The 20,306-nt window shown below is 40.2% G+C and overlaps 1 protein-coding gene across 5 annotated transcripts in view; it reads left to right on the top strand.

Annotated features, from left to right (window-relative positions):
- LOC306838435 (thyroid hormone receptor alpha) overlaps positions 1 to 20,306 on the top strand; it is an 85,157-nt gene that overhangs the window by 32,251 nt on the left and 32,600 nt on the right. For all 5 annotated transcript variants that reach the window (XM_079366616.1, XM_079366613.1, XM_079366612.1 and 2 more), the window contains one exon: positions 5,324 to 6,533. The gene's annotated coding sequence lies outside the window, so the exon portion shown is untranslated. The remainder of the gene's footprint in view (positions 1 to 5,323; positions 6,534 to 20,306) is intronic.

Consider the following 20,306-nt stretch of genomic DNA (forward strand, 5'->3'; position numbering starts at 1 on the left):
GGGACACACACACACACACACACACACACACACACACACACACACACACACACACACACACACACACACACACACACATCGGCCTGAATAGAGACGCTTGAATGTTTGTAGGCGGTTCGGTGGGTGTTATTTTAGGGAGAGAAAAAAAATCCTTCAGCATCCAAAAGTGTAGGAGGAAAAAGTCATGCCAAAAAAAAAAAAACAGCCTTGATCCAAATACTACATGACCTCATCGCTACCTTCTGCCAACTACTAAGACCGAGCCTCAGCCAAGAAACTGTTCTTTCTACAAACACATGTGCCTGCACCGTATTCCAGGTCAGTGTGCCAGTAAAGATAAATGTGATACTAACACCTGGAGGGTAACTTATTTTTGGATGTCCTTCCTTGTTTCTAAGGTCCAAGGTTAGGGATAGACAGAACAGGGTACAGACACACCTACCAATCACCTCATAAATCCCACAAACATTATCCAAACACTTAATAGTAATGGTAAGAATAAAGCCCTGTTTCCACCCAGCGCTCCAGTATGGATCAGTACAGTTTGGTATGATTTGGTTCGGTAAAGCCTGATCCTGTTTGCGTTTCCACAGCCAACCGTGCCATATTTGGCAGGCGGCGTGTAAGCTCGATGCCGATAGCCGCGTCAGCTACGTAAGAGCGTCACACCATAGCAGCTAATTGCTAACCCGCTAATAAATTCCACAAAGGAGAAAAATGCGACAGTCAACAAAACCAACAATGGAAGACATCCATTGTTGGATGTCTTCCATGGAAGTAGTTCATCTACTCTGTCATTGACATGTGGCTCTTTCTCACGAAACACAATCAAGTTTTGTTTCAGAGAGGGCTGTGTGCCGCGAGGAGAAATACAGGAAAAAAATCATTCTTGGCACCCCAACAGGAGGGTACCAAAAAGTAGGACAATTTGAGGATCTTTCCCGGCTTTAATCTACGGAAAGGCTGCAGAATGAGTGCCGTACCGAGTCGAACCGAACTGAACTTGTTAGTGGAAACGGGCCTTTAGAGACAGTGTAAGGGAAAGCCTTTTAATTGGTCCAGTTTCCTTCCTCTTCCATTCTTTTTATGTCTCTCATTTAACAACCACCAAATGGCCTTCTCTTTTTTTTTTTTTCCCCCCACAACTCATTTAGCGGGCAACCAGCCACACACTTTTCACACTCTTACACTATATCTGGTAAACTACTGATAGCAGCCTCAGCCTGTACTGTACATCTGTCACTGTAGCTGACGGGGGAGGAAGGTCTTTTTTCCCTCCCTCCTGCTTATAGAGTGATTCATATGGTAGAGCAACGCTCCTGCCTCTAATCCCCGCTCCCCTTCCCTCAGTCTTCTTCCATGAGATTAATGGTGATGTCTCTTTCAGTTGGCACTTCCTGCTGTTGCTTAATTAGCTCCTCTGCTGAGGTCTCATTTGTTTGCCTCCTGTGTGTGACAGGGAGGAGAGCCTTGTCATGCGACGTCTTTTGGTGTTGATTTTAGCCACAACATAGAAGTAATAGAAGACTATAGAGGACCTGTCGACGTAGAGGTTTTGGATTGATTCTGAAGTGGTTAATTAACTCTTGACTTGTTGTCTTCTTTTTTGTTTTGTGTGGATTGGAATGGGTGGCAGAACCTACCTAGGAATTTGATTTCCCTCCTTAGTGCATTTTCAAACCAGAATCAAAAAGAGCTATGTTCTTTGCCTCTGAGTATCATGGATGAATGATGTGCGTAGACTGTACAGTAGAGAAAGATGTGGACCAGCATTTTTATTCCATCAAACCTACCACAAAAAGTCTCAAAGGGATTGTTCAAATGTTGCCCAAATACATATAAAGCAAAGACAATCATCATAGAGACATTTGACTACAAAGATCAACCAGCAAAGACAGAGCGACTTTTCAGATATCACAAACAATATCAGAGAAGCACAAAACAGCTGCAAACAAATCCCACAAAGACATGTAAAAACAACATGCACACGCAAAAAGAACAAACGACAAAACAAGCTTGAAGGACCACAGAAGACCTCCAAATAAAGAAAAAAAACAAAACACAAGAAGGAAGATGATCACAAAGTATTATCTGGTAGAGTTTTAAGTTTGGCTAGATACATTAATACTGGATCCCAGATGCAGTGAAACTTGTTCCTGGAGCCTCTCAGTGAATATTTAATCTTTTCCAATTGTGTGAAATGTAATCAGTCACTCAGGCACAAGGACGCCTTGGGTGGGCACGGTGACTTCCAATGAAGTAGTATTCTTCTGCTGCGTGCAAGCAGTGTTATAAAAACAATATCTTTATGTCTTCTCCACAGTGTGGAGTTATCTTTATCTGTAACACCAACTGTAGCTGCAGCTGCACTTGGTCGGAGTACAATATGAAGCGCTCTTGATATCGTGCTGAAGATCAGTGAGAGGAAAGAGCAGGACATGACCAAAACATGTGAGTTAAATTAGCCTGAGCATAATGACATCTGTCACTGCATCTACACGATCACAAAGTATGACAAAACATTTGTAGAGACGTTTTCCAAAAAAAAAAAACATACAAGTAAACACAAAACTGCTATAAAATACAATCAACATTCAACTATAGCTCAACAAAAAACCAAGAGTAACAAAACTACTAAACAGCTACAATTAAAAACAACCACAAAAGACACAAAAAAGAATTACAGAGACAATAAAAGATGACAGAATGAAGGTAAAAACAAAACTTACAAGGGCCTCAAAAACAAACCTTTCCAGTTTTGTGTCATTTTCAGTTTGAAGACCTTCTTCAGGGAACATGTGGCCTTTACGCCTGCTAAACCTGTACAAATGAATAAAAAAAAAAAAACACACGTCAAAATTCACAAAGCACACCTCACTGCGGGGCATAGCAAACGGCCCATCTGTGTCTGTGTGTGTTTGCGTGGCTTGTGTGAATTTAAATAAGCAGTTGTGTGGTCATTCAGAGAAAGGGGGGCCCCTTTCCGAGTAAAAAAAAAAAAAAGCCCCATGGCAAGAAAGAAAAAAAAAGTTTAGCTCAAAAATACCAGCGCAAATTTCTAAGAGATGAGACGAGCAAAGACAGTCAGACGCAAAATACTGTTTATTTTATTATTCAATAAATCTTTATTTTTACAGTGCCTATTCATATTTAACTTTTTGATGTGACATTTGCAAAGTGAATACATTATTCACATTACTGGTAAATCAGACCTTGAGACAAAGAACATAGCAGGAGCAAATGTTTCAGCTTTATTCCATTCTGAGTAAATCAGGCCCTGAGTTTCTACTTACACTTTATAGTGTGCGGCTCTGTTGTCACTTTGCGCAATTAGAAATCACAAATGGATATTATTTCATGTTATATGAAGCGTTGTTTATCTGTAACGTATTTTTTACACTGTTTGCTCATTATTCCTGGTGTGTCTCCGTTTAATCGAGTGTGTTTGTGTTTCTTGCATAGAAATCTACCTTGGATTTGTCCACATGGGAGAAAAAAAGTCACGAAGCGATGTGTGTGTGGATGCCTGTATGTGTGTGTGTGTGTTACACAGACCCAAGCGAGATTGCACAGATGGAGGAAGATTAACAGAGAATGTGTGCATGTGTCTGTACATTGTGTGCATTCAAATGTGGGCTGCCAACAATAGATTTTCCACCCAGTTGCTGCTCTGCATACTGAGCAACTCATGTAGCCTTAGTTATGTCAGACCGGCCACTATATTCACTTGTTTCTTGTTTGCTTTCATTCCTACTACAGAGCTGTTGTTACATGCAAAAACACATGGATGCATGGATCCTCTTTAGAAGTCTGACATGTCTTTGGCGTAAAAGAAAATCTTCCATCAGTATTCAAGTGACTGTCGCCACTACAGCTCGCTACATGTTCTTACCTATGGTTCAGAGAATTGTCATGATAATATCCCCATAATCCCAGCAGAGAAAGCCCCCTTTTTTTTTTCAGTGCTCATGTTGGGAATGTTTCCAATTAGGGAGGAAAAATCGCTCATTACACAAAACACGGAAAAAAAACCTTCCTGATTTGATTCCATTAAGTTCCTCACATGCTTGTGTAATGATGTCTTCCTTTTGCACTGTTTTCTTAATTTCTGTTGCATTCTTTCCGAAAGCTTTCTTTTAATGTATTTCTGTTTTTATGTCTGTAAAGCACTGTGAATTCCTTTGTGTCTAAACAGCGCTATTTAAATAAACTTGCCTTGCCTTGGATAATTGTTGCATCCCAGAAAGTCCACACGAGCAATCAAGTTATTCACATCGACAACATTTACCAGCAGGGTCATGCATCCATGAACATTCACGAGGTCCTTTGTATGAACATTTATAGTTGAGTGTCTGTGTGTGTGCAGAGGTTGGGACGTGACGCTGAGCGGCCTGCTGTTTGATTTATAAAGGATATTATACTTGAGGAGGAGTCCATTATCAGTTATTTATAGACAATGTCAAGGCCAAGATGTGTTGGTGTTTTTTTTTTCTTAGGTTGTAAATCCCTGGTAATGGACAACTTGAAGTATGGCATCCCATTTATCCCATGGTCGTTGCTTAAGAATGAAATATCTCCACTGTTTTCATTTGTTTCGCCACCAAATTCCAAAGACTTTTTGAAGCTTTTACTGTGTTTGTGCTGACCTCCGAGGGTTTGACTAATACCTGGAACGCCTTTACAGTTCCACGAGGTTCTTCTGCAACCTAAGCACGAGTTAGAACACTGAATCCGAGATACAAGAAGACAGAGATTTCTGGTCTGCGCAGCTTATAGTGAGCCATAAAGCTAATGGTACACTGCTAGGAATCAATAACAAGTACAGCTTTCAAGGGAATGAAAAAAAATCTAAAATAATAATAATACATTTTATTTGTAGCGCACCTTAAATTTAATAGAAAATCTCAAGGTGCTACAAGTAGGCCGACCATAAAACCATTAAAACAATAGCAAGCGTCAAATAATTAAAATCAGTCAAACAATTAAAATCAGGCAGAGTTAAGAACCTGAGCATAAAACAAGATCTAAAAGAAAACATGCCTACAGTGTAGTGCTTAACAACTGTTTTCTGGAGTTAGGGTGGCAGGTGACAATCAATACAAATCATTCAAATCTCATTTGATACCAAAGCAATTTGAAAAGGTTCTTAAAGGCTTTGCTGTTCAGTCTAAAGAACTCTGACCGTGACTGCGTCCTTCAAAAAAATCAACCAGAAACTTGGCATTGCACAAAGGTCTTGAAGTCAAATAATGTCCCTTATGATAATACTGGTGTCTTCTGTGCGTAATCTAACCTGCCGTTTTGTGATTTGTCTCTCTTGTAGGTGGAGCCCCTGAAGAACCCGGCCTGTAAATGTAACATAGCCGAGCGAAGCATCGCCCTGATCGGATGGAGCCTGGAAAAAACCACCAGCATTCTTTTTAAAATGACATAAGATTGAAGAACAGACTGAAGATTGATACAGCACAGTTTTACCTCCTGTCCTCCTCTTCTCAGCTTCTGATCCAATCAGAGAGAAAAGAACACTTCTGCTTTCTACCTCCCAGAGAAAATAGAAAAAGGAAGAAAAAAAAAAACAATTTATCGTCCAGCATCACTTCCTTTTTTTTTTTTTTCTTCTTCTCTTGCGTGCAACATTTCTTCATTTACCTCAGGGAATCTCTCCCACTGCCTACCTCCTTCACCGAATCAGCCGACCCAGTGACTGGAACACGGAGCAAAGACCTCTGACCTCTCACTGCTGTTACCACAACAACCTGTATTGCCTCTCAAGTTTTTTTTCTCTCACTGCAACAGTGAAAACCAGCGAGGACCTTGGACCTCTTACCACCTGCTAGCTCAGACCTGCTCACTGCCTAAAATTGTATCGATCGAGACTTGTGTCCTGGACCTCAGGCTGGTTACGACTGAAAGGAAAAGGTTGTAGTTCCAGAAAGGAAGCTACAACACAATATGCCCGACAGTCAACAAAATACCTCAACCAACTTCTAGATTGACTCTTAGTCAGCAGAAGAGAACTATTCAGCAACAGCATTCACTCTCTTGGTGCTTCATTCCACCCAACAGGTAACTTCCATTTGTCTTAGAGGCAGGAGTATAGCAACAGTAATCAGGGAGGCCTATAGAGAAGCACTCAGAGTGAAAGCCTTGGGAGCGTTTCACAGCAGGCGACTTCGCTTCAACCGACTCTCTGCGAAGTCACATCCTCCCCAAGCTCCGAGCAAGTAGCATAAACCAGCCCCTCGTCCCCTAGAGGCCTTTCGGAGATCCCAGAAAAGACTCAGAAGATCCTCCTGCCTTGAGCTTCCTCTACGTCTACGTCCCCTCTCAAACCTCCAGAGAAGAAGCTCAGCAGCTTTTCCCACACTGGAGGCGAGCCACACAAATTAAAGAACTTCTTGGCAGACTTAACTCAGAGCATTATAAGACTGTGAAAGTAAGAAGAGTAAACGCAGTGGAGAAGATCCAGATTATGTGACAAGGAGGAGAAAAAGGAGGAGAAAAGCACTTAGAGTGAAGACAAGAATGCAGATGTGAGTACCTTTTTTCTTCTTCCTTGTTTGTCTAGTTTTTTTGTCTCCTTTTACAGAAAGCTAAACTACAGTGTATCCAAAGAATGAGTCCCCTCAGGTGTCGGCTTAATCGTCTTATAAATTCATATAACTGACTGACATTTAAATGCCATTTCTGATGCATTAGATGATCCAAAGTTGAGACGAGGAGGAGATTACAAGAGATGGAGACGGCGCTTTGCAGTAAAAGGCCATTCTCTGAAAATGAACTCTTAAAATAACACACAGATACCTTATATAGAGCAGAGAAATACACAGAGCTGTGAAAGGATCACTCGCTTCAGAGGAAATTTAAAAAAAAAAGAGCATTGTTTCCCATATTTTCATGCTTCATTTGGTGCATAGCAGACATAAACAAGGCTTGGCTTGTAGGCTGAGCTGATTCATGTTCCACATTCACGTTAGGCTCTCTTACAGATTTTATCTGAAGTAGTTCTCAGTGCGCTTTGTTTGCCTGTAAGGTGTGAGAATAGCATTCAGCAGATCAACTGTATTCATGAGGTGGACACAGACACCATTACATCACCCATGGCTGTCTTGCTTTGTGAGAGCCACAAGTGACAATTAGCTAAGAGGCTGGATACGCAATCTTCCCGTCTGTCCTATTTGACATGCTGCCCTGTTATTGATCTACAGTAAATACGTCCTATACAAGGTCCTACTATGGAAACTAAGGCAGTAAGTCTGTTGATCTCAACAAGTATCAGCTAAGTTTCCATTCCGTTTCTTAAAGAGTCATTCCTAATTCTCAGACGTTCTATCCAACTGCATTTTGTTATGTTAACTCCTCACTTTCATTTCTTATGTCCTCACAATTTCTCAGTTTGGTTTATGATCACTTGACCTGCGAAAACAAGTATATTCCCATTAGCTAAGGCTAAGCATTGATCAGCGAGGCTATGTGCTTAGATCAGGTTTGCTTTCATTGTCGGGCTTTTTGTGCCTTTATTGTAGAGACAGGATAGTGGGAATGACATGCAGGAAAGGAGCCACAGGTGTTTTCTAGAAAAACTAAAAAGAGGCGTTATAGAGGCTATCATGATTGGCCTTGAGTTTGAATCTGACCTCAACTCTTTGCTGCATGTGATTCTCCCATCCACCGCCCAACATTTACTGTATTTAACTGTTCTATCAAATAAAGACCAAAAGGACAAAATAATATCATTAAAAACTCAAATAAAATAGTTTTTAATGAAAGAGAGAAACACACCGAGTAGGTTGGAGGCCATCCTTGACTCAATAATCTCAGAACTATTCTGAAATTTTTTTTTTAAATGGCCAATTAAGAGACAGCTGGTCCAATTGTGGAAAATTGCAGCTTAAAAGCTGCTCTAATGGGAGTAAAGTGGAAAGGTTTATCTTGGACACTAAGTGGTTTCTGTGGAGAGAAACTCACAGTTTGACATCAGCTAGTAAACACTCTCCTCACTGTGAAGTCTGGTTTGTTATGTGCAGATTTGTTTCGGGGATTTAATGAGGTCCAAGGCTAAACTCAACCAACTAGGGCCGAGGTCAGACTGTGTGCTTACTCAGAGCTAAAATGAATGTTTGTTTCACAAAGAAAAATCCTTCTTTGGGTGTTTTTAATTGGCTGACTCTAAAATGATTATACATTTATTACTCATATTACTGTTTTTTTTTTCTTGACATGATTTCTTTACATGATGCCATTTTTGTGGCAGATTTGAAAATCAGAATAACTGTAGTCAAAGTCCTGTTTTTCTTAAATCATGCCTGTTTATTTGATAGAAGCGTTTTTTAAATTCAGTGCTTTAAAATGGATTTGAAATCCCCCCTAAAAGCTTCTGATTATTCTTAATGTATTTAGCTCTGTCTGAATTGGAAAAAGACACATATTTTAAATGTTTGGGCCATTCAGGCTTCATGGCCTAAGGATGGAACTTAGAGGGTCTTAAAGGATCATACATTTGCATTACACACAAGAAATGCACTTAGTCTGCCGTGTGTTTTGAATTTTACATTTGTATAGGACTCCTCTTAAAGCCACATTTAATTTACTCGCGTGGGCTTGTGTTCATTTGCATCAAATTGTACTCATCTATAGCAAGCAATCAAAAGGAAAAGTTGGTCAGAGCAAAAAAAACCCTCCCAACAGGGAAGCATGAAACAGCGAAAAGTGCCCTTACAAGCTCTTTTATTCAGACCCGAGCTGTGCTTTGAAATCGGAGATCTCATTACTCCAGAACAGAGTGTGAAGAAATGCCTCTTCGGTTGGTCTTTCTTATCTGCACTGCACTCAAAGTGCAGAGATTTTTCATGGCCATATGGTGCCATCTTTTATGTTGGTGCACATTTGATATGGTTTTACTTTTTATGTTCACATGAAGCTCTATGCAATTTAATATCTTTTCAAAATCAAACTTGGTAAACGAGCTCAGTGCATCAGTTCTTATTGAATATTTTTCAGACACGCCAACAATACTGTAATACTATTGGTCAAGTCATGAGACAATTTACATACCATTTCATCTGTATAAAAGACTTGTGTATCAATAACAAAGAGAAAGAATGATGGAGGACAGGTGGAGACAAAGGTGGTTGAGACTCCACAGTCGTCCTCGTTTTACCTCAGACACCCTCTGCCCTCTCCCATTAGTCCCTCAGAGGGAGTCACACGTGTATAATGCTCCATCATTGATAGTCTTCTCACATCACAGTGCCACAACATGTTCCCGCACACTGCTTCGTGTTGCCACGGCAACGGCAACCCTTCCCCAGCCACCTGTGGCTCAGACATGCAGTGAGGTATAGACCGCAGACACACGTCAGCCAATCGGATGGTCAGCTTGTTTGTGTGCCGGCATGCTCACAAGCAGCGTGTGTGCGAGTGTGTGTGTGTGTGCGCGTGTGTGTGTGTGTGGATTTTTTTGTGTCTTTGGCTCAGTCATGTTTAGGAAGCACTGACCTATTTGGGCCAATCAGATGGCTTGTGAAGTGTGTGTCGGTAGGCACGTATAGCCCTAAGTGGCTCAGTTGACCGGCTGCCGCATTAAAGGGCACATGAGGCCGATTGAAGCTGGAGGAGATCTTATTATCTCTGTGTGTCTGTCTGCTCACATACAAGAAAGTAGAGCATTGAATGAGTCATCGCAGGGCTCCCAGAGACTATTGCTGCAATCATGTTGTACAATGTGTGTGTGTGTGTGTGTGTGTGTGTGTGTGTGTGTCTGTGTGTGTGTGTGTCTGTCTGTCTGTCTGTCTGTCTGTCTGTCTGTCTGTCTGTCTGTCTGTCTGTCTGTCTGTCTGTCTGTCTGTCTGTCTGTCTGTCTGTCTGTCTGTCTGTCTGTCTGTCTGAATGTGTACACTTGTAGGTAAGTGTTTATGCTGCCGAGGCTCAGAGACAACTGCAAAGCAGTGATTGAAAACCATTTCCTGCAGACATACAGTACATGTTTGAAAGGGGAGGATGAAAAATGTCTCTTTCAGATGGATAATAAAAGCAACACACAGCAACACACTTCATAATCTTTTTCTCTTTTTCTTGCTTTTGAAACCTTTATTTTTTGTGGTGTTGTTTATATAAAATAAGTAGTATACGTGTCAAAGGTAACCATGGAGTTACCACAGTATGACTATACTATACTATACTATACTATATATATATATATATATATATTAGACTAACCAAACATGTCAAAGATAGTTAATATAATAGTTTTCATTTCAAACCTGTATGTATTCTTCTCTGAAGTTTCCCTCATTTCGAATGCCGTCGAGATTACGAGTACAGTAAAAGAATCAGAAACAAAACAAACACTTCAGATCAGATAGAGAAACTCCTGTGATCCATTACAAACAGTTCAATTTTGAATCAAAGTGGCGAGAAATCAATTTCCAGTCCAGGAGCATGTTCATATTTTGACGGCTGTGATAAAAACATTGAAGTTAACTTACAGCAGACATATAATCTTTTCCAAACTGATTGTAAAATCAACACCAGCCAAGCGCCAAATGCGGGTAGATGCGGCTTTTTACCCTTTTAACAGAACTAAGTGCCGTTGACCTCTGCTCTTAGTCTAATTGCTATGCTAAGCTAAGTGGCTACAGAATGTAGCTTCTCATTAAAAGTACAGGACAAATCCAGTCATTATTTTCACACGTAGCTGCAGCTTCTCCTCTTGTGCCGTACCGCTAATATGTCATTTTCTCCTCCTCAGGGTTGTTCCTTTATAATGAAGCTGCTTCATTACCTATTTAATTGGCGGTTGCTCGCAGGCCAATTAAGAATCCTTCTAATACGCCCTCTCATGCTTGCTATACCCTCCTGATATTTTGCTTCTTGACCAGAACATCCCTGTTAAAACATGCATGATGTCACATTGCTTCAAAATAGGTCAGGCAGGTTCTTTTCTTTTTCTTTTTCTTTTTTTTTTTGCTCTGTGACTCTTTGCAAAATTAAAACATGGGCATGTTTTTCTGCTCTGTATTATTGTCCATTGGACCATTTCAAGCAAAGGCTGTTTGCTAACATCTGCATGTTTCTGTCTTTAAACACGAAACTATACATTATGCAAAGAAGAACCTACTGTACCCATAGTGCTGAGCTGTTTTATGAAGTCCATTAAAAAGTAGTGAATGCTCAAGTTTAAAAAGAACACTACTGTAGAACTCTTCACAGTCCATACACTGGAAGTTTATACCGGGTTACTTTTCCAATGGACATTCAACAATAGTTAATTTGTTGACTGTTCTCTCTCTCTCTCTCTCTCTCTCTCTCTCTCTCTCTCTCTCTCTCTCTCTCTCACACAATTACAATTGCTTTGCATTCCATTTAATGAACCCAACAGGATCAATACTTTTAATTAATTAAGCTACTGATGGAAAGCTAATGTTAGCTGTTGTCTAAAGGCAGCTGGGAGGTAGTTCTCTATATTGTGATTTAATTGCTTGGGAGATAACTTTTTGTCAGAATTTTCCTTATTTTCCTTATTAACCTTTCAAGTACACTGACTGTATTTCTGTCGGAAATTGGCACATGTAAAAAACAACAACAACAATGTCTTGTTTTGTCAGTCATGTTTGCACACTGACTCTGAAACTGTCATCTGTCATTACATTTTTTTCGTAACAGGTTTGAACCACAAAATCTACTTTCCTGATTGACTACTCTGCGTGATTATTGGACATTTTGTCTGCAATATTTTTGCAATTGATAGAAAAGGTAAACGCATGGGACTCAGTGTGCAAGGTGTCTCTGCGTAACTTTTTTTTCTGTTCTTCTATCACCGTTTTAAAAACGCACCTGAAGAAAAAAAAACTGAGTGTGCAAAGGCCTTTACCCCTTCACCAGCCCTCTGACAATCTGTGAAGTCACCTTATTCAGTAAATATTTCTACACAAACACAAAACAATCACACACATTAAGAGGCATTAAGAGCATGTTCACAGGTACATTGTGCAACATTTATTGGTCAACTCACTGTATTGTTGACATGACTTTAATGGTTGCCTTGCTTACTTTCTTTTTCTATCGGCTTCCCTTCTTTCCCTTTCTCCTAATCTTCTCTCCCTGTCTGCCCCCCTAATCTAATTCTCATCCCTCACTGTCGATTTCACTCATCTATCTGTCAGCCATCTACAAGTCTTTCTACAAACTTATTCCATCCTCTGGGCTTTTGGCTGCCTGTTGGCATGTTGATTGAAACTTGGACTGAGCCAGAGTCCTTGGCAGGCTTGTTTCAGTGTGTCAGCACGATCTGAGGCCCTGCTGTCAGCTGTCCTCCTATAGAGTGGCTGCTGTGCATTAAGTACATCAAGACTATCAGGTGCAGTAAGCAACCAGGACAGTTACACTGACACTGGCCTGAACTACAGCGATAGAGGAGATTGGAAAATGCATGAGGTATATCACTATTGTGTGTATGGTGTGATTTAAACAGCATAAATGGAAACGTCTGTATTTCACAGTTCAATTTCTGCTAAACTGACACTTTTTCCTGATTACAAAACCTATTAGCATAACCTAGTGCTGTTTGTTCTCTGCTGTATGGTATGGTCTTAAAACTGTACTTTAAGTCTGGACCTTTGAGCCTACAAAGGTACAGATGAACCCTTGGATATACTAAACAACATCTCAGCACATAGCTGGTATTGTTTTCAGAATTATATACTGATCATCGTAATTCAGGGTATAGGAACAAAGTTGCTTCTGTAACTGGGTAGCATTACTAAAGAATGCATTTTTTTTCTCTTCAGAAAACAAGTCTGTGTGTAAAACCTATTTTTTAAAAGGCATCAGACCTGTTTAAAAAATGAGTTCACAGGGGTTTTGTAAGAGAACACCTGCATTAAGTCAGGAAGCTTAGCATCTGCACTAAAGTCTCCTACTCAGTCTGATCTCCCCAACAATCCATTCTTACCATATACTTACATAGATATGTGAAATGTGCAACCCTGGCATACAAAGACGGCACAGACTAGATATCACACAACAACCATACTGGGCTAAACATAAAGTTAAATGGCAAAGTTAACTTGGTTTACATTAAACTGGGCATATCAATATGGAATGTGATGAATTGCAATTTGATGCAGTTTTTGGAATCTGTGGGAAAGCTAAGTCTTCCTGCATGTTACCAATAATATAAAGGTAGATTTGTTCAACAATACTAATTGTCCTAGCTTGCTTATTACACCAACGTTAGCTGCATGTGTTTGCTGAAAGCTCTGTCTTCGGCTATGTTGTTGATGTCTCTAGCTGACTCATTTTAGTAAAAGTATCCCATAACAATGATGGCAATAATATACTTTCTAACTAATTAGGCACACAGTGCCCTCATACACATGTGCTCAAAGGTTGACGTTAAAGCTGCCGGCCCCTGGTTAAAAAACAAGCATGTTAATTGGACAAACATTGTCCAAACTAACGTGTGTTGACAAATATGATACTCTCTGAGTTTATGTTGGCTGGGGAAGCTAACGAGTGAAAGTCCTGCATACATTAACACACACATCCTCATCAATCACCAAATCAGCAGTCCTCTGGACCTCTCTCTCGACATTACGTCTGAGTGAACAAAACAACTCTTAGTCACAAGAAGCAGTTATCGGGGGCTTTTCACTAAAAGCTGCCGTCTGTTTCTTTAAATTATGACAAACAGCTTGAATATGCTTTTGCATTCCCAGGACTGGGTAATTCATCAACATTAACATGAAACAGTAATTGGATTTTGTTGCGGTTCACGTTTAACCTGTAACTTTGCAGAGTTAAGCTTTTTCATCAAACAAAAGCTCTTGAAGTATGATCCATTAAAAAAAAGAAGACAAATGGATACATGTCACAACTTGTTTGACGTCTTTCTGATCTAAACGTTAGCTTATTTTAGAATTCAGAGTAGCATTGAGTAGTTTAAATTTGAAATTCAGTGTTAGAAAAGTAAAAATCCCAATGCTTTGTATCGATAAAGAGACAAACAACAGGAAAAAAAAACTGTCACACAGATTTATGTGCTAACAGATGTTCACGGTTTACAATCTAGACATCTACTGTGCATTTCAAGAGCACATTAGCATGATGTGCTAATGGTGTCTGAGTAAAACTTGAAATGATTGATGGTACTGGAGCTAACAAAAGCAATGCAGATTTTGATCACACATTCTTATGCAAAATAACTTCAATTCATGTGGTTTGATTTGTATCTCCCAGTTACAGCCTCAACCTTCCTGGTGCCCAATGCACACATTGATGATTTGGTCTCGCCTCGTCTCGTCCTGCATTGGTCTTGGTCTTGAATTGGTCTGATCCTTTAATGTCTCAGTTTTGTCTCGGCCTCGGAGCACTGTGGTCTCGGGTATGTCTTGGTCTTGATGTGGTTAGAACGGACTACAACACTATTACTGACTATTCAAAGTGCTTTTACACTGCGTTGGTCATGCCTACTTCTTCACAGCCATTCACACACTAATGGCAGAGGCTGCTATGTAAAGTGACGATCAGAAGTAACTAATCCGATTCATACACACTCAAGCGCCGCAAACAAATCAGCGGAAGCTAACCGGAGTTTCTTGTCTAAGGACACATCAAACATTTGGCTGCAGTAGCTGGGGATTGAACCCCCAACCTTCTGGTTAGGAGAGGACAGACTCTGCCACTGAGCAACAACCACTAGTTAAAATTCATGTTTGTATTCGTCTTCTTTTTTTAAAAGATTTATTTTGGGCTTTTTGCCTTTATTGGAGAGACAGAGAGAAAGTGGATAGTGTCGGAAATCAGGGGGACAGAGAGGGAATCGTCATGCGGGAAATGGGCCACAGACTGGAGTCGAACCCGGACTGCCCGTGTGAGGACTGTAGCCTCGATACATGGTGACACGTTACGAGTGCCTCCTTAAGATTCATATCTAAGCAAGCCTTGTTTTAAGTAATCCATGGTCAGGTGTTTTTCATGATTTGCTGTGTCCAATAATTGATGAGTAAATGTGTTATTGTGTAATCCTTTTAAAAAAAACAACAACTCATAACCGTAATGTAAGGTAAATGTATGAGCAAAGAGTGCCATGTATCCCTCTGTCATGTGAGTACAAGTAGCTCAGAATCGTATTTCAGTAGATTATTTACAGCAACTGTTGCAACGCATGTTAGGCCACTAAACTTTCAACAGCTCATAGATTGTGTTCCTTTTTTTTTTTTGGAGAAACCTACACCGCTCATCCTTTTTATTTAACCTACCACGTTCACAGAGTAGCAGTGTATAATGTAGAACAATAGGAAATGTATGCATTTTCCTGTACCCATGGTGATGGAGATTTCCGTGGTGAGGTCGAGAGTTCCTGCCGTTAAAATGTTTGTTTACATCCTCTCACTTGATGCCGAAAGCCCTCCGCAGCTGTGAGGCTGACTTCATGCAGGGTGACCCTCAGTGCTGAAGTGCTGCTGGGGACGAGTGGGGTGGGAGGAGGTCATGCACATGCTCAGGCAGGAATAGTTTTGTACTGCCAGTCTCCGTTCCTTAACCTACATTTTTCCAAACATATTTTTCGGCTTTGCTTACATGTCGTAAAGGAAGGAATAACTTTTATGAGAACATGTGCCTCTTTACTATCATAATGTTAAGATATTTTAAATTGGCTTTTCTCTGTATTTAAAAAAGCGTTGGGTATATATTTATTTAACAAAGATATGAACTCATACACTATAATGTTATGTTACTTTCTAATCTTTATCATGGCCTAGTTTGGGAATTGATAAAATGATAAAAGAAATGTCGACTAGCCATTAGAAATGTTCTACCAATATGACGGCAAAGAACTTAAGAGGCTGCTGTCTCAACCAAACAACCGTGATTCACGTTAAACCAGTTACAGTGCGAACCGTTGTTTGCTAACCTGATATTCAGCTACATGTGCTGACAGCTCTGAAGTCTTATAAATCAAATATAAATTAACTTCAGTGATGTTGTCTTGATGGTCATTCATAGTCCTCTACTAAACAGTTTCCATGTTAAAAGAGTCAGAGTCTCCTCCATGCTATTGCCCTTGCCTTGTCCCTCACTCAAATGTAACAAAGATACTGATATATTTGTTGGCCAAATGAATGTATAGGTCACATGAGCTGTGCTTGACCACACCCCTCTCTTGATAGGTCAGGCTTTTTTGCATCACATCCTATTGTTTATGTTAGAAAAGCAGACAGAGGGTCGAACAAACACGAGATGTGGTAGTGTCCTCCACCTGAGGGAGGGGCTACTGCCCTTTGTGATGTCACAAAGGGGGGGGAAAAACGGCCTGTTTGAGCACATATTTTCTGAAAAGATAGAGTGAACATACAATGTGGCTCTTTAGTAGAAAGAAAAATGTTTGCTTCAACATTTAAGACGAGTGGGGAAAACTTCCCTTTCAGTTAATGCCTTGGCACAGATGTATACAGTGAGGAAGTAAGAGGTCACGAACAGGTTAAAAACAGAAGCGTCTGCCTGCATTGAGACACTGGTAGACAGTTCAGTGTTAGAAATTAGTTTCCCTCTGGGTTTATTTCTCAATTCCACTACCTTTAGCCTTTTCAGAATGACTTAAACTGATAATATCAAGTATTAGATTGGATGGTGAGCGGCTGAGGAAGGCTGTACTGGTCATATATGAGGAAAGGATTAGAGTACGAAGAGCAGGTCGGAGGGAGGAAGGCAGGGCTGTAGGTTATAGATTCGATCCAATAACAGAATAGTCACAGGTTTTATCCTCATCTCCGACGCTGTGCCCTCAGGGTCACACAGCAGGAAACAACAGAACATCGTTTTGTAACAGCAGCACGGATGGAGGGAGTTCCATGATTTCCTCTCAGCTTCAGTAGCTATGAAACCATACAATATGAAATGATGTGTACTGTACACACTGACCAAGACCAAAGACTCGATTGCTCCAAGACTAAGGCAGGGTGAGAACAGGACAAGACAATGAAAAAGCACTGTACTTGTGATGATTATTTATAGATTCAAACCCATCTTGTGGTGAGAAGACATTAGCATGACTGAGTCAACATTCTTGCTACTCAGTAAATGTACAGATACAAAACAAGGCTAATTCAACAGGCCTCAACAACATTATCGTTCAGATTTTACACGCTTGACGTTGGTGGTAAAGCAGGCTGTAATTAAAGACAACGCCGTAAAGCAATGCAGCCGAATTATAATAACTGTCAGTGCTCCTACATGTTTCCAGTACAAGGGTCAATTATTCAGCCGCAGCTTTCTGCTGAATGAATACGTTCTACTGAAGGACAGAAAGATGAGGGGGAGCGCCGTCGTTCTAACACATCAACAGAGAGGAGAGGCGAGAGGAAGGTCAGCCATGGCAGACTCGCATTCTTGGCAGTCCAAACACAGGCTGGTCATTAAGAGAGGCAGAGAGGAAACAAAGAAGGAGCGGTGGAAGATGAGGGACTGCATGGATGTGGAAACTGAAGGGAGAGAAAAACCCCTGAGCTTTGATTTCTGGAGGTCAGTCTTTGACTACAAGCATTATTATGAGTGTCTGTATGCAAATCTGCCTGTGTTAGCATTCTTACGTGGACAGCTTAGAGTCGTACAGCCTCGTGGTTTTTGCTCAAACGTTGTTGATTTGAAAAGAAAGAAGCAGGGCCTTTGTGCTCAAATTGTTCCTCCAGAAGAAAAGGTGAAACACTCACCCTCAGGAATAAGTTCCAAAGTAGACCCACAGATGTGAGTCAAAGATACCACGTAAGGTAGAAAGGACGTGTTCTAAAACCTCTGAAATCAATTCAAAGTCTCATTAAAAAGTCAAGACGACGCTGCTCGAAAAATAACCTAAATATGCAACCAAAAGCCTCGAACACCTTATTCTTTGTTATTGCACTTGTGTTAGCCTGACAACATTTAAACCAATAAGAGAACACCTTGTCTCTGTTGAAATATTGTTTCCTTGAAACACAAACCAAAGCTCCAAAACATGAAGCAGGTTTATATAATCATTCAATGTATTACAATGTTTTAGATCTTTATATCAGACATGATATGAGACACTGATCACTGTGAGGTTTGTGCTGCAAACAGTTGACATATTCGAATGCATAGTGCAGACTAAATGACTATGAAATATAAATAAGTCATATTTGTGATGTGTTAACACCTTTTAAATACTAAATAGTCAAATTAAAAGGAATCATAGCTTATTTATTCATTCAACATGAATGTGACGATAACACAGCAAGAGCAGATCCATGAGCTGTGATGAACGATAACAGCCCTTTTCTTTTCAAGAACCCAGTTTCTCACACTTGACTGTATCACCATCACACTTACACACTTTCACTTTTAGCTGGTTAAAAAAAAAAAAAAACACACTTTGTGTTGTGAAGTCATGTGAATGCCACTCCTAGCTGATAAAAGCTGAGCTCCAGCCAACATGTACAGATACAACCAAAAAGGAACAACTGAACAGTCCAAAGAGAAGTGATGCTTTTATCCTCCACTGTACAATCCTGAAGCAGGGTCACTATTATTGTTGATGTTACACTTGTCATGCACCTTTTCAACACTTTTTTTTTGTTTGTGTCATTTATCATGCCGAAGAGAAATGAAAATATTTGGGCTGAAACCCACTGACAAACACGGAACAAGAGTTACAGAGTGAAACTCTGGTGACAGAATTTGGAGGTAAAAATCGTCAGATGTTCAGCAGCAGCAGTTGAGATAACACACGGGGAGGAGCGTGTGTCACCAATTGTTTGAGGAGATGTTCTCAAGTTAAAAAAAGATTGTTGATAGGCAATTCAATCTGTATTTACTTTGTCAAATGTGCATGACTTGAATATTGGGCAACTTGTTCAACATTGTAATTTCTATAATCTTCAACTTAAAAACCTGTTGGTAATGAAATACAATGATTAAAAGTTCTCTTGTTCAATTTGTGGCATCAACTCAACAAATAGTAAGTTTCAGCCAATCATCAGTCATCACTTCACAGGTCTGAGAAAACACTGTCTTAAGTTTTAACAGGGAAGAGATGGTGGCTCAAAAGTACAAAGAAGATATGTTCATGCTGAGAGCAAGACACACCTACACGCACGCACACACACACACACACACACCTACATACACACATACAAGGAAGATGGAAAGCCATGGAACAACCAAAGACATACAGTTCCCTCAGTGCACTTCTATACAGTATGCACTCTCACTGTGAAAGGCAGTCATGAGTATGCACATGTAAGAATACACAGACAAGAGCAGCCCTCACATAGTCAATGAGAGCAGGGAGAACAATGAACACACAGAGGACAGATGATTGCTGTAAATAAAAGAATGAGAGTGGAGTGTCGGGGGGGTGGAGGAGGACACAATCCCACAGGCACAGAGCGAACGAGGAATTGGAAGAAACTAGTGGGGGGAAAAAACAAGCAGAAACAAATGAGTGGGTGGTTATGGAAAGAAGTGTTCCCCGATGTAAATTATGAATAATTTAATTCAGATTTCATGGTTCACCATATGTTCGCAGCAGTTTGGAAGAAGAGGGAACTTTTTGTATTTAATCCAAATCTCAGAGCGTCGGCGATAACTCCACAATTTCATTGCACTTGCTCTGCCTGGACTGTTCCAGCACATGATTTACTTCCAATTTCTACATCGTACTCCAACCCCAAACATCGTCTTTTGGTATTCTCTTACTCTTACCTGTCATACCTGTAGCTACAGTCAAATCGGACCTGTGACACCGTGCACTTGTTCTTCAGTGGAGTTTGCAGCAGAACGAGTCAGAAAACACCTGCCTTCTAAAATACATTCAATCAACATCAGCATACATCTAAAGACACTTTTTTTTACTGGCTAATAAACAAATCCTACAACAGTCCAAGAGCAGGACATTGAGATTATCCAACATAATTTTTTTTCGATATCTATACAATACCAAGACTATTGGGTATTGGCAGATACAAGACATTGGCACTCAAGTTTCAGACTTGGACTAAAGACACTTAACTAAACTTACATTTCTCACCTAAAACAATTCATACTCGACCCAGACTCAAGGTCTAGGACTTTTTTAAATGTTGTATTTTTGGTTCATTATGATTATAAACTAAATGACATTTCCTCCCATCATGCAAACACCTCTGTATCTGGTCACAAGCTGCCACACTGCAGAGGGCCGACTTAAAGGGATACTTCACCCATTTGCAATGCAAATGGGTGAAGTATCCCTTTAAAGACGACACAGGTGGATGCTTTGTTGTAGCCTATAATATGTTACGTGCAGTATT

This window comes from Symphodus melops (genome assembly GCF_947650265.1).
Source record: "Symphodus melops genome assembly, chromosome: 17".
Taxonomy (NCBI): domain Eukaryota; kingdom Metazoa; phylum Chordata; class Actinopteri; order Labriformes; family Labridae; genus Symphodus; species Symphodus melops.